Source organism: Canis lupus, chromosome 17, assembly GCF_048164855.1.
Source record: "Canis lupus baileyi chromosome 17, mCanLup2.hap1, whole genome shotgun sequence".
Taxonomy (NCBI): domain Eukaryota; kingdom Metazoa; phylum Chordata; class Mammalia; order Carnivora; family Canidae; genus Canis; species Canis lupus.
In genome coordinates this window covers 35,225,108-35,240,966 of record NC_132854.1, presented here as the reverse complement: position 1 = coordinate 35,240,966, position 15,859 = coordinate 35,225,108, and the positions used below count along the sequence as shown (strand labels likewise).

The following is a 15,859-nucleotide window of genomic DNA, read 5'->3' as shown; positions in this document are numbered from 1 at the left end:
TTTGGCCGTATCTCAGTACACACTGGATACCATCACCTACTCTGAAAGTATGTCTATGTGTGTTGTAGCCAAAGACTAAAACTGTGACAATTAGCTGGTCCACTCCTCTGCCAAGGCTTGAAATAAATCTTTATTTCAGGTACTGGGACAACAGCAAAGCCCCTTGTCCTTGACATGTGATCTCCTTAAATGGTACCCCAGTGGGCTGAAAGAGTCAATGAACTTCTTTAAGCCTAATTTATTCCCCGAATATGACCTAGGTGCTGGGGAGGATAGAACACATTATCTGATGTTCAGATTGCTCAACTGTACCCTGGAGAATCAAAACATTAAGAAGCATATGGTATGAATATTGTCCTGGTGAAGGCACATTGTTCCATTCTGGAATTTAAAACAAGCAATGCAGCAATTGTGATTAACTAACTCCAACCCTTACTTCCAAATCAAAAGACTTCATAAAATTTCAGGAAGCAGTATGGCAGATTATGTACTCTAAAGGTTTTCTGTCTTCCACACCAGGGCCAGTAATCCTACAGAGAAAAAATTTTTCTTAATAACTGCCCAAGAAGACCATTAAACACCACAGACACACACACACACACACACACACACACACACACACACACACCCCTTCTAGCTTTGTCTTTTCCCCACCCTAACAGTGGCAATAACAGTGTTCAGTAACAAAGACTTTGAGCTGCTGGCTGATGCTGAAGTTAAATGCATATGACAGAACCACGAGCACTGATGGATGGCTCTGGACCCGCTGTGCTGACAAAAGACTGGGATGTTTGCAATGGTTGGTTATCAGTGAAAATGGGCATTACCCGATTTGGCATTTGAACACTTTGCATAACCTGAAGTGATGGTCAGCACTGAACCCTGAAGACACAATGCTAGCAGGGTTAATATTTGGTAGGATCTGTCTATCCACTGTGGTGACATACTATTTACTGAATCCCAGAAATAGGACTTTTGATAAAAACCTCAACTGGGAATGCTAGCAGCTACATAGATTTTTACTGATTTCTGATAATTATTAGGAGACTGGTAATTTTATGACACTTCATAATCTGAAAAACCTCTCGAAGTACCCTCATTTCCATCATTTTTTTTTCTGCCAAACTACTATAAATTTGTATTTTCAAATTCACTTACCTTCACAGGCAATATTATTGTTCTCTGTCTAAAAATACAATGATGGCTTTGCAAGCTTGTTTCATGTATATTTTGTGTATTTATTTATATTCAACCTATTGAAAAAATATAAACTGGGCTTATGACTAAAAAAAAAAAAAAACACCAAGAATTCTAACATAGGAGCTAAAGTCAAGCATCAAAGCAAAACAAAACAAAACAAAACAAAAACAAAAACACATGCACACAAAGATATTTCAAAAATCATACTGAAGGTATTTCAATTAAAAGCAAACATAACTCTGGGGTTCCAAGTGGCCCAAACAAAAAGGAACATATCACGAACAACAGATGTCTTTTTATCTTGAAGCAAACATATCGATTCATTGGAAGAAACCAGGTTTTTCTTATTCCACAGTTCTGAAAGTAAATTTTCCAAGTTTATTTTTTCTTTTAAAATAAGGACCATTGAATAAAATATTGTCCAATGCTCAAAATGGATGTTTTTACAGAAAGTACAATGATATTCATCACATGACCATTTCTTTTATTTGACCTCAGCAGGAGACAGGAACGCAGTGATAAACTAGAACTCTCTGTAGAACACAGAAAAAGTAGTTTTGATTTAGTTATGTACCGTTTTCCAATCTGACTTAAAATGAGGCTCAGGCTTCACTGTAGTTCTAAGAAACAAAATAAACCAAAGGCTTACTGAAAGATCGTTCATAATTATATTGCAAATACAAGCAATCTTTATCTACAATCACTTTTGAATTAGTACCTTCGATAATTTTGCAGGATAAATAGTTATTGAATAAACATTAAGGGGCAAAATAATAAAAAAGCAAATAAATAAGTGTAAAAGATATATTAGATAGAGTTCTTACTGATATATAGAAGAACAATTTGTACATTTTCAAAACTGATTAAGTTTGTCCATAGTAGACCAACTACAGAGTGGAAGTTAGAAACAGTAAGCCAATTGCTACTAGATTGTGTCAATGAGTTGCAGTAAATCAGAATGACATTCTTTCAGGTACATCATTTCTAAAGTGAATGCATAGGTAATTTCTTAATCAAAAGTAGTACAGACATTTAGGCCCTCTTATTTTTATAATATATAATGAAGAAATCAAACAAAAAAAATAAAAGGAAATTGAATAAAACAGTTGAAATGTCTTTGAATAAGTGTGAATTCTAATACATTGAAAAGTATAAAATTTGCATTTTTGGCAGATCAAAAGAAATTGAATCTTAGCAATTTCACATGGTTCTATCTATGATAGATTTCATTTTCTCAACTATCAATGTTCTGAAAAAAAATATAAAGTTAGAATTTCTCCTACTGGGATGCCTGGGTGGCTCAGTGGTTGAGTGCCTGCCTTGGCTCAGGGCCCAATCCTGGAGCGCCGGGATCGAGTCCCACATCGGGCTCCCTGCATGGAGCCTGCTTCTCCCTCTGCCTATGTCTCTGTCTCTCTCTTTCTGTCTCTCATGAATAAATAAATAAAATCTTTTTTAAAAAAGAATTTCTCCTACATAGTATACTTCTAAAAACTTTATATACAATTATAAGAAAAGTGAGTTATAATTTTGAGAAGGTTTTAGAAGGAATGTTACAAAAAATATTTTTCTTTTGTTCACATAATTTGATATTTCATCCCTGTAAAGTTGATGCTTTTTCTGTAAGAAAAAAGGTGAAAAGGAGAGTGCAAAAAAAAAAAAAAAAAAAAAAGGAGATTGCAAAGAATAGACTGATTATACTTACTAAAACCTTAATGGTGGAGATAACATAAATCAAATAAATCTGTCATAGAAACATATTTTTACCATTTCAAACTTTATTTTTGGATCCTGTATTCAGGTTGGGATTCTGGGCAGCCCAGGTGGCTCAGCGGTTTAGCGCTGCCTTCAGCCCAGGGTGCGATCCTGGAGACCTGGGATTAAGTCCTACGTCAGGATCCCTGCATGGAGCCTGCTTCTCCTTCTGCCTCTCTCTCTCTCTCTCTCTCCCTCTCTCTCTGTATCTCTCATGAATAAATAAATAAATTTATTTACAAATTCCATGTCTCAAAACAGCTTTTTACAAATTGGTGGTCTGGGTAACAAGAAGCATGTTACAAGAAATTGTTTCATGCTTAAGTATGAGAAAACCTAGGTTAAAGAAAGTTAATCAGATTGCTTTACCCAAGTATTTTTTTTTATGTCTTTCATATGATAACATACTTTATAACAATTTTAGAAAAGGTCATACTGTGCAAGATTTGCCACACATATATTTGATTAAAGGATACTTTCTAATTGAATGCGTGTGTTTCTTAGGATATAGTTAGGGAATTGCTGTCTTAGGGAGTCAACCAAAAAAACTCAAATTCTCAATGAAAAATAGTATCATTGAGATAAAGATTATAATACTTATTTCTCACAAAGGGAATTAAATAGCCTGTGAATAAAATGAAATCTTTTCAGAGTTTATGTACTTTCACAGGCATCTGAACAATTTCTTAGTGTTCAATTGAAAAGCCGTAAGTTTAAACAAGTTAAAGTCGAAGTTACGGGCAGAATATTCTTTGGTTGTGAGATCTGAAACATACAAATAATTTTAATCTATAAGAGCAATCTAACTTTCTGATATTACTCATATGTTGAGAGAACTAAATACTAAAAAAAAAAAAAAAACAACAAAACTTTAACTTCTCCATGAAATAATAATGAAGTAACCAAAAAGATATTGAAACTTCATTAATATGCTATAATTCAGTTCTGTAATTTGATGTTATGAGTAATCTTAGCCAACTTATATGAAGTAGAAAAACTAGCCAAGCGAGCCCTGCTAACCTAAGAAGTGTGAATAATAAATCCTTGTTGATTTGGGTAGCAATAAATAATGGGTAAAGCCTCAAATGCCACTGTTTTTTCCTTCCCAATACTTATAAAGAAACCAATATTCTTTTTCTTAAAATTGAATTTTCATCTTTGCCCATTCTCTCGCATTTTCAAAGGACTTTTCTTATGTCAATTATCAAAACTTATTTCTTCCCTAAGCAAACATCAAAATGTAAGTAAGTAAGCATGCATCAAAATCCTATTCATTATACCAGAATTCTTTTGACTATTAAAATTCTTCTTATCCTTAGCAGATATTCTTTTTTTTTTTTTTTTTTTTTTTTTATGATAGTCACACAGAGAGAGAGAGAGAGGCAGAGACCTGGGCAGAGGGAGAAGCAAGCTCCATGCACTGGGAGCCCGACGTGGGATTCGATCCCGGGTCTCCAGGATCGTGCCCTGGGTCAAAGGCAGGCGCCAAACCGCTGCGCCACCCAGGGATCCCTTAGCAGATATTCTGAAGTAAAAGGCAATGCAGAATCACTAGTCTTATGGAGACAAAAGATATTATTTTATTTCTGCATTTTTTGTCAGTTCAAGACATTGGGGTGAAAAATCTGGAGAAACGAATATCTAGGCAGACTTGCTTGACACATCTCTTCCCACCCTCAACTGGGAGAAGATTCCTAGGTCAACTATCAGAAGTGCTCAGTTGGGTCCCAGTGGTTCAAGCAATCTCTCCAGGCTGTCTCCTGATGACCATCACCTCTTCACTCTTGTCTGGGAGTTCCACTTTCCATTCTGGGATACTGGATATAATGATGCCTCACCGCAAAAACTTTAGGCTCCTGTCTGCTTGTTTTTTAAGTTCTAGCTGGCCCAGAAATCTGTTTTCTTAGTTTTATCTCGATGTGTAAGGCACAGGATCCAATCCCCATTGCCAGGCCAGGCTTTCAAAACTCCAACTTGGGCCTAGAGATGGGCTTTTGTGCAGACATAAAGGATAATAGGTACGTTTTTATGGTTCTTGGTAATTACATTAACCTTACTTATTGTAATATTAAGAATATACACTGAAAATTTGTAGGTAAAACAAGAAAAATAAAAATAAATGAATTTACTTTATGATTCCTCTTTAAAAATAATGACCAATAAAATGTAGGTAGAAGTAGCTTTAGTAGTAGCTATAAGAAGAAACATTTTAAAATAATGAGGTCCTTTATTCCATCGGACAAATATATTATTCAGATACCAACTTTATTTTAACACAGTGTTTTCCATTTAAATAACTAACCATTAATAAAATAAATGAATGAAGCATTGGCTCCTTGTTTCCCAGACATTAATATAATATTTAAATTAATGATTGCAATTTTTATTTGGTATAAACATTCTTTAAAATGATTCTAAAGATTAAAACAGAACTGGCTTTCTCTTTACCCTTTCTTCTACTGCAAGATAACTAAAGAGAGTGAAAGTTCTGGGCTTCATGGTTCAGAACACTGTTACAAAATGCTGGAAGGTTGGCATCGAGTTTATTTTTATATCACAATTAAATATCACGCATGCAAAAATGCTGATGTCTATTTTACTGCTTCCTTTCCAAACATTTCAACTTTAGCAATCTGGTGAAATGCATCTCAGATTTCATAGGAAAACAAGGCCTGCTTTATATAACTGTGTTCCATGTAATAAACAAAACTAGAAAATATTTATAAGAAACAAAGTTATGTACATTCTTTCAATACATATCACAATTGATTAGAAATTAAACTGTAAATATTATTTAAATTTGAAACATGCAAGCATTCAAATACCAGGGAAATGATTTTGTAGGAAGCACTCTCAAGAATTTTCTAGAACCCCTAAAATACTAGGTAAGTTATTTGATAAGAATATATAAGGAAAAAGCAAATACAAAAATCAGTTTTCCTACTTCTGCTTTATTACTACATAAATGGCTAATTAAAATATAGATGCTAAAGATTTTCTGTCTGGCTACTACAGGTCTGGAAGGAACCTTGTGACTGACTCTTTGCGATGTTCCTGACTCAGCATGGAATGTCCTCTCGTTCTCTCCCCACCAAATTACTACATCTCTTTCAAGGCCCTTTTCAAAAGCTCTTTTCCGTGGAGCTTTCCCCACAGTACAAGTCAGAATTAATTACTTCTTCCTATGGGCTCTCAAAGCACTTTGAACCTCTAAATGGCAATTACTTTCTTCTGCCTTGCACTATTTACATGTTTAAATATGTCTGCCTCGCAAGACTTTAGGCTCCTTGAAGACATCTTAATCAACTTTTTTTCCCCCTCACCTCACTGGATTCTTTCCATCCCTGTGTACTTATTTATAATTTGGGAAAGCGGTTATCAGTTACAGGATGTGTGACCAATAACTTTGGATTCAGGAGAACTAAATTGAAAATTATTGTCTTCTTATTGTCTCTTTCAGTCAAGTTCTGATCAAAATGACGTTTCTCCAAGTTGATCATTTTATATGTACGAAAAGAAGTCAGCAATGTTAAAACTGTCCATGTGTGGTGTTTTCCAATATTCCTTGGACTCCTAAATGCATCTTTTAATATACTCTACCTGGAGAATATCTAAAAATGACACTTGGATTACTATCTTTTCCCTGTGTTTCACCAAGATTAACCTTTGAGTTATATAAATCAAAAATCCAAGGAAAGAGGAAAAGCTGAAATAGATGTCAACCTTGTACCTTTACTTTGTGAAACTTTCAACTTGAATACTGTGTTATTGGTGATGTTTTAAATGGAGTTTCTCTCCACAGAGGGTGAGAGCAAACATTATTCATTCTCAGACATACTTTAATTTGGTGACAGCCATTTTGCAGTTAGAAAAATATGGATAGGGCAGTCTGGGTGGCTCAGTGGTTTAATGCTGCCTTCAGCCCAGGGCGTGATCCTGGAGACCTGAGATTGAGTCCCATGTCAGGCTCCCTGCATGGAGCCTGCTTCTCCCTCTACCTGTGTCTCTGCCTCTCTCTCTCTCTCTCTCTCTGTGTGTCTCTCATGAATAAATAAAAATCTTTAAAAAAAGGTACTTCTTAAAAAGAAAGAAAGAAAAACAAAAATATGGATATGGGGTATCTGGGAGGCTCAGTCAGTTAAGTGTCTTTGCCTTTGGCTCAGGTCATGATCCTGGGTCCTGGGATGGAGCCCCAAGTGGGGCTTAGTGGGGAGTCTGTTTCTCCCTCTCCCTCACCTTGCTTGTGCTCTCTCTCAAATAAGTAAAGTCTTTTGAAAAAAAGAAAAAGATGGAAATAGAGCTTTAAAAATTCCCCCACAGAGTATGAATAGTGAGTACCAGTATTGAAAATGGACTTGTATTTTTCACTTTCCATGTCTGAATCACTAGACCATGCTACTATACAAATGAGGCTTTAAATATATATGCAAAATATCTAAACTAAACTCCATTGTAGGGCAAGGTAAATGCATTGATCATTATTTTTTGGCTTAGCCTGGTATGTTTTCACTGATAATTAGTTTCATATTAAGATAAAATTGCTTCTTCTGTGTATTTTAATATTGTATTGATCTCTTCATAGTTTTTACTTAGCTTTTAATCATTTGATTTTCTGTGATGACTGAAAAATATGGACATCTATCTATTCTCAAATTATAGACAGAAGAAACTGAGACTCAAGACGTTTAATGTCAAGACAGAAAGAAAGGGAAAGAGAGATCTTTTTCTTCCCAAATCCAGAGAGCTTTCCTTTTTGGCAGACTTAGTAACAGGAAAAGAAATGTCAGAGACATGAGTGGGTGAAACTTAGAAGCACTTCAGAATAATTTAACTTCAAATTGTCTAATTGCTATTTGATTATTTATAGATTACTTTGGCATGTGGTGATATTCATTTTTAAATACTATTTTTTATTTATGAAGAACTACATGAAACAAACACACAATTCACTGCCATGCTTAGGTTTTTTAATATCTTTATCTCATATTAACAGTTTATGTAGAATTTTTGTCTTCATTCATTTATGACTATGAACTGGAGTTTAAATAAAACAATAGCATATTTTAAGCATCAATGGTAATGTTATGTTATTTTTAATACTCTTAAAAATGAGTGTTCACACTTTGACACAAAATCCAAATGTTAGAGTGACACTACACCAGAAGTTACAAATGGAAGGATTGGTGAAATACAAACATATATAACCAGAGTCGAAGTGGTGTTATATACAAGTGTCACAAAACAATATGGTAGCTGTACAAATTCAGGCCTAGACTTCAATTTCCAAAATATCAGTTGGAATCCGTGGCAACTAAGGCATAATAAAACTAACCAATGGTAAACCAGTAGAAAAAAGTAGAATAGATAAAAGCTGCTAGTCACCTTAAATCCTCTGTTTCATCATTCCTATCTAAGGGAAAATAGAAATTTAGAGTAAATGAAAAAGCTCAGTTTAAATTTAAAGACATATACAGATATATGGCCTTTTGATAGGCTAGACACCTTCTTCGTAGCCCAAATTATAGTGGTGTCTAAAGAATTAAAACTGTATGAGTGGGGAATGAAGCTGGGTGTCAGTTTACTCTAGAGACACAATATTACCTACATTTGCAGTTTACAAGGCAACTTTGCATACACTGTATACTCTTCTGGAATGCTAGTATAGGTTCACCGATGAAATCAAATGTAAGAACTCTTTAACAAACCAATATGGGCAGATGCTCTAAGAACTTGTGTAAATGATTAGAGTGAATTCCCTCTTGGCATATATAGGAAACATATGCTTTTGTGCAGTTTCATTTTAGATGAAAAGGAAAGAAACCTAGAGAAACTTTTTTTTTTTTTTTTGGATGCGTTCATTTGCTTTCTAGTTTGAGCTGCCTTTAAAAAGGCCCTTTCCCACTTAAGTGAAACAGCCAAACTATCTACACTGAAAATCAGCCACCAGAATATAAATGCCATGAAAAAAATTCCAAAGAAGATGGAATATGAATGGTGTGACACTTTTTACCATTGTTTCTGTTTTTTTTTTATTTTTATTTATTTATTTTTTTAAATAGGCTGCAACGTGGAGCTCAAACTCACAACCGTGAGATCAAAACCTGAGCTGAGATCAAGAGTCAGATGATCTACTGAGCCACTCAGGTGCCCTGTCATTATTGTTTTTAATGAAAAAGAATAAAATATGTTTATATCTACTTTAGTGAAATTTTATTTTTTTTTAATTAGATAAAGGCTTATTGAACCAGATTTAACTTATTTTAATTGTAGCAAGACTGGAAAACTTAAAAACTGGAGCATTAGAGTTGTAATAGTATGTATATGATTTAAAAGTATAACAGTAAATAAATTCAGTTCATGATACTTACAAACTATGTATCAGCATGCTCCTTAGAAAAAAATCATATTATTATTAGGTACCAGGTAAGATACAAAGAAGGTTCAGATATGAACCTCTTCTTATAAGATCTTACAATTAACAGAATTGTACCTTAGTTGAAACAAATTCCACAGTCTATAGCAAAAATAAACCCTATAATAGAAATCAAAGCTTTACATTCACAACAGATTCTTATTGGTGATCAGCACAAAGATCAAAACTCTGTGAACTATCATAAAGCAGTACCAATATATAAAAGATGGGTGAGTGTAAGATATTTGTTAAAAAATAACCTTACTATATTTCAAGATAAGTTATATTCTGAATAAGTTTCAAGAAAAAAATCTAGAATGTACCAGGCTATAAAAGTATCTGAAAGTGGAATCTTCTCTTTTGAAATATTTTCCAGAATGAGGATTTAAATGGACTATGAGAATAAAGAAATAAATAACACCCTAAAAAATATTGTGTCCTGACCAATTTTTGTATCCTGACAAACTTCAATTGTTGTATAAAATTCAATGAAAGTCATGCTAACAAGTTATTCAGACGCGTAGTAAAGGCAAGTAGCCTTACCTCTTAATCTACAAATTAAAATTTGAAGATCTTCTGAAAGTGGAATCTTCTCTTTTGAAATATTTTCCAGAATGAGGATTTAAATGGACTATGAGAATAAAGAAATAAATAACACCCTAAAAAATATTGTGTCCTGACCAATTTTTGTATCCTGACAAACTTCAATTGTTGTATAAAATTCAATGAAAGTCATGCTAACAAGTTATTCAGACGTGTAGTAAAGGCAAGTAGCCTTACCTCTTAATCTACAAATTAAAATTTGAAGATCTTATCACTTTCTGTAAGTCTATAAAATTTTAGCTAATTTTATAGAGAAAGCTAAGTAAATTGGATAAGTACATTTGAAAGATTTCTTAAATTTTCTTTAAAAAGAATGTATAGTTTGTATATAGTTTGTCAAATACGTAGTATGTAATCAATATCTTGTTGAATTAGGAGACTGTAGGAAGTTTATATCATCTATGTCCTTTTAGAATTTCTTCTGATAATGTCCACTTAAAAAGTTTAAAAAAGTCTTATTCACCTGGACATTGGAAAATTTAATTTGACTTTGGGGAAGTTCCTTTCTGAGAAATTCTTTGTATTCCAAAGAAAGAAAAACATCATGGTATTTAACAGATTTATAAAATCAATGATAGAAAAAATTGCTCCTATGCCATTACATTTTTTATCCTGAAGTCTCAGTGACCACCTCCTGTTTTCTTTGAGAAATAACAAATATTAGAAATTGCATTTTTTATGGTAGAACCCAAGTTAGTCCCTGCCTGGGGTTCAAGTCCTCAAAGATAGGCAGATTTAATATATTTGTCACCACCTTAATATTGCTTAACTTTAGATATAAGTGATGGTTGTTGTCTGTGAATTGAGGACAAACCCCATGTTGTTATGTCGAAACAGTATTTAAGAACCCCAAGTCTTTATTTTTGTTCTATATTGCACCACATCTTGCTAGGTTCATATCAGTTAATCAAAGAAAAAAAAAATCTCTTTAACTCCAATTTATCCAGTTATTATTTTAGTCACTGTCCTGGTGTTATTTACTTTAATATGTTTTTTAAAATTAAGCAGAATGTGACAGTCTCTGTATAAGTTTTTTTTTTTTTTTTTTTTCCTGGTAGACAGCCTAATCAGATCTATATCTAGAATTTATTTTGGGTAAAAGGGTCCACTACTTTCGTTAGGTAAAAGAATTTTAAAAGTTGTGAGTTCCCATAAATGGATAGTTTTTGAAGATCAAATAAGCCAGGGTCAATTTAGTGCATATCAAGTGAGAAGTCCAGGGTTTGCATTTAAAAATGAATTTGCGATTGTCTTTTGTCTCTATTTCCTAATTCATTTTTAGGGCTTTAAAGATCTGTTGTAACAGGACTCTTGTTACATTTAATAAGTGCCATGTTGATTGGCGTTCTCTAAGTAGGCTTTTCAGTTTGCCTGTGGGGAAATTTAATATAAAAACATTCAACATTCTTTTATTAGTGTTTTTTACTATTCCCAGTCCCATCAGACCTTTGGTGCAAGCAGTGTATTATTGAAAAGCTTATCTGTAAGAAGTGAGCCAAGGGGAAATTCAGCCTTTATTAATATTGACATCATGTTCCCACACAATGGCTGTCTAAAGAAACTTTTCAATTGGATTTCAACTGCTTTGATGCAATATAAATGGAAACAACTGAATGCATGGTTTAACACAGAATAGTGAATGATGCTGTATCCTGCACACCCAAACATAAAGTTGGAGTTTAGAGGTATTGCAAGGCCATAATTTCGTATTCTCCATTTATAATGGTTAGTGGAATGTTGTTATGTTAATTGGGTGGGTTCTTGAATACTTATAAAATTGTCTTTGGGTTCTCTTCCCTTTCTCGTTGTCAGTTTAAAGAAAAAGGAGACTAATATATTGCCAACATAGAAGTGATATTTAAAGGACCAGGATAAGATTTAAGTATGGTAATAATTTATGTTTGTGAATACATTATACTAGGATTATAATTTCCATATTTATTACTATCAAGCATCAACATCAGAAAAAAAATGGAATGTTTAGAGACAATGCAGGCCAACATGTTGAAAATACTTTATCCTGGTTATTATACTTTCTTTTACCTTCACAGGTAAAGGGCCAATAAGGGAAATTGCTTTTTGCAGAAGCTCAGAGTGCAGACCTAAATCATACAGGTGAAAAGCTATTTTTAAGAGAAATATTTGTCACTTCACCACAGAACTGGGCTACAGTTAAATGTGTAACAGCTCAACCAATAAACAAACACTCAAGTAAAAGGCAATGAGGTCTTCAAAATTCAGAAAAGCAGTTAAGATTTTGCTCAGAACCCTAAATATAATTTATCATAAAATAAATTCTTGACTCATTGAGCACTATCACTTCTCTGGTTAAACAGTCCAAATGTGACATCTAGAACACTTCTTTAAAGTCACCATTTTCCTGGAAACACTCTAATTTTGAAGAGTCTAGAGCTATATTTAGCTTTTGAAGAGTAGTCTTTTAAAAAATATGGTGATAAAACAGATTGATTTAGAGGAGCATTATAATTAGCTGCTGAATATGTTAGAAGGATAGATTATTCTACATGAATCACGGAGCTCACTTTAAGTGTCATCCCCCATTCTAAACTGCCAGCTTAATTTCTTCTCATTTTTCACTGCAAGAGCCTCTTTTTTCTATTATGCCAATAATAAAGGTGTAGTTGTCATGAAATAGGCATACCTTTGTGAAATAATGAATTATATACTGTTTTGTTTCAATTTTTAAAGTAACTGAGTCATGGTTACTAGATTTGGCAATAACTAGCAAAAGCCACCTGCAGAATAATCTCATTTTAAATATATATGTCCAGATTTAGTGGCCTTACAAGACTCTGGCAAACATTTCTAAGCTAAGGGAGAAAAATTTGTAACACAGATTAGGATAAATGATAATAACTATGGTTGTTCAAATATTTTCAGGAATGTCAAAATTATTATATAAGTTACAATTGTAACCATTCTGATGGCCAATAAGATGACATAAGTAAATTAAGATATGCTTAATCAAGAGATAATTAAATATAATATATTATTAAAATAATTCCAGAAATTAATGATTTGATAAAAATATGAAAATGTTGCCAATTTTTGAAACTCATCCAAATTTGTCAAAGTAATAGTATCACGCTGAGTGAATTTTATAAAAGAATCCACATGATCTTAGTAAGAATTGTGTAAGATTGACAGCATTGTATAACCTCGATGTCTGTCATAAAAGTAAGATAAAAATATTAAATATATATTGAAAATGTTCTATTACTCTTGACACATGCCATTGTGCTAGATGCATATGGAATGTTTAGTAAGTACTTAATAAATGGAATACTAAAATATAAGTAACAGATAAACGATGTTTTTGTTTTTAGAAATTTTCTTAGGAATATCCATTTTTCTCTTTCTAGTTAAAAAAAAAAAAAAGTTTCCTGAAGTTAAGTATACTGGAACAAATTACAGAAAACAAAAAGACTTGTTACTGTAATGATGAGGTTCTAGTACACAGGCAGGCAATTACTACGGAAAACTCACTGCTGTATTAGGAGCACATTGGCGGGGCTTGGATGTTACTGTCAATGAATTGGTAAGTTCCAGGGACGCCTGGTGGCTCAGCGGTTGAGCATCTGCCTTAGGCTCAGATTGTGATCCTGGAGTCCCCAGATCGAGTCCCACATTGGGGCTCCCTACTTGGAGCCTGCTATTCCCTCTGCCTATGTCTCTCATGAATAAATAAATAAAATCTTAAAAAAAAAAAAAGAAAGAAAAGAATTGATAAGTTCCAGAAAGAGAAGAGACAAGGGTAAGGAGAGCATGAAGACAAAAGGGCAAGCTCCTTCTGCTTTGTTAAAATGCCAGTGCAGAGTGCTGGAGAAACAGCCTTCCCTCTCCTCTAAGAGCTCTTTGAGGATCTTAGTATGACAGATTGTTGCACCTCACCAGCGAGTTTCTAATTCAGTGGGTGTGGGATTCATCTAAGAATTTTCCTTTCTAGCAAGTTTTCTGGTGTTGCGAAGGCTGCTGATTGAGAAAACACACTTTGAGATCTACTGAATTAAAGAATAGGTTTGGTGTATACCATAATATGCTCACTTTTATCATATGGGGAATTCCCTTATCAGTGTCTAAAACAATCATGTTACTATAACATCAATGTTTTTCCTATTCTTAAAGCTATATATCATATTTAAAGAATACAATCATTAGATATAACCTACCATATACAAAAATTCTCAGGATAGTTATACCTCTAAATGGCAAACCTACAGTTACGTAAAATTGAAATAGACATAATACCACAATACTTACATTAAAAGTTATAGAGGCCATATGAACAAAGACATATTTTTAGTTCAGCCCTGGATTTATACTCTCATAGACATAACATGAAATATTTTTGTAGGACCTTATGCCTACATCTCCAGTTCAAACTCTGTTAATTAAACATGGTACATTTAAAAAACTCCTTAGATTAAATGGCATTCACTTTTCCTTGGTACAGTGCAGGGTCTGACGTCACATGCACAAGGGCTGCTCACAACTGTAGGCGAATTTTCTAGGACTTCTGGCCTAAAGATTGGAATATATATACATATGTATTTTTTTTAGGAGTTTAGGCAAGGGCCAACTCCTAACCTTAGAGTGAAGGTGGCTTTTATTTCCTCTCTTGGGGAAGGAGGGGAGGAGAGTTTTCCCATGCACACTAAGCTGAGGAAAGGAAGGGGTGGGTGTGTCCTCGGAGGATGGGACTGGAAGAGCCAGACAATCATCCAGAAGGGCTCCTCCTAGTCCAATTCCAGGCCCTGGGCTGCAGTGTGCCGGTGAGAGTCACTGCCTTTAGGGTGGCAGCTCTGGCTTGAATGGAGGCACATGAATATATCTGTGGGAGTTCATGGAAGAGGAAGGGGGACCAGGTGCCTTGAGTAATGGAGTAGGGGGCTGACTCCACTCACCGCCTGCCCAAGATTGTAACTTGCACAAGGCCTGGCCTGTGTGACTCTTCTCTCGAGAAGGGTCAGAGGGGCCCAGATATATTGCTCCATTCCATGGCAGGTCCTTTAAATATCCATCTTAAATTGTGACTCTCCACCACCTGCTGACTGATCTTCTGGACTGTTGCACAGGTGGTTCTGACTTGTTTCTGTAGGGGCGTTCATCACTGGCAAAGCTGGTGACCCTGGGAATGGTGGGCAGGTCCTACGGAGGTGTTTCGGTCACAGGTCCTAACACTCCTTCCAGATATTGGGTACTGGATGATGCTGGTACCTACCACCCCCCACCCCACCTGGTGGTGAAGAGCGCGCCGTGGGATGAGGGGTGGCAATACTGTAGTCCCCAGGCCACAGCTGCACACTGCAGTGGCTGAGGACCACCTGGTGAGTGTGGGGATGAACTGGCTTGGAGTCTGGCTGCAGCTGCTGCCCCTTGCCATGGTCTCCTGTGTTCAGCACCTGCAGCAGGAGCTTGACCCTTGAGATTGGATCCAATATTGAATAGGTCTTGAAGGGCAGAGAACTTGGGCAACATTTGAGAGAGTCAGGGATGGGCTGGATCTAGTTCATGCCCTCCTGTAACTAGTGGAGAGATGACAGAAATAAAAAAGCAATGTGGCAACAAATACGCATGTGTTCCTGCACTATCCCACCTTCCCTTGTAATTAGGGTGGTGTGTCTGGTTTTACCTAATAATTTGTGAAAGAAAATTGTGCTTGATACTCTTATACTGAAGCATATAAAAGTTCCTGTGCAAATTTCCAACACGCTCTTGACCATGAAAGCCATGTGTAAGAAAGAGTATGGCTATACGCCACGGTGTCTGAGTCCCTGAATGATCACATGGAGGAGCTACCCTGAAGACTCACCAGGTCCACAGCTCACCTCCCATGAGGTAGAAATAAAATACATGTGTTTTTAACAC

The 15,859-nt window shown here is 34.9% G+C and overlaps 1 pseudogene; it reads right to left on the bottom strand.

Annotated features, from left to right (window-relative positions):
- Positions 1-15,000: 15,000 nt before the first annotated feature.
- Positions 15,001-15,374, bottom strand: LOC140608383 (eukaryotic translation initiation factor 4E-binding protein 1-like; annotated as a pseudogene).
- Between the last annotated feature and the right edge of the window lie 485 nt (positions 15,375-15,859).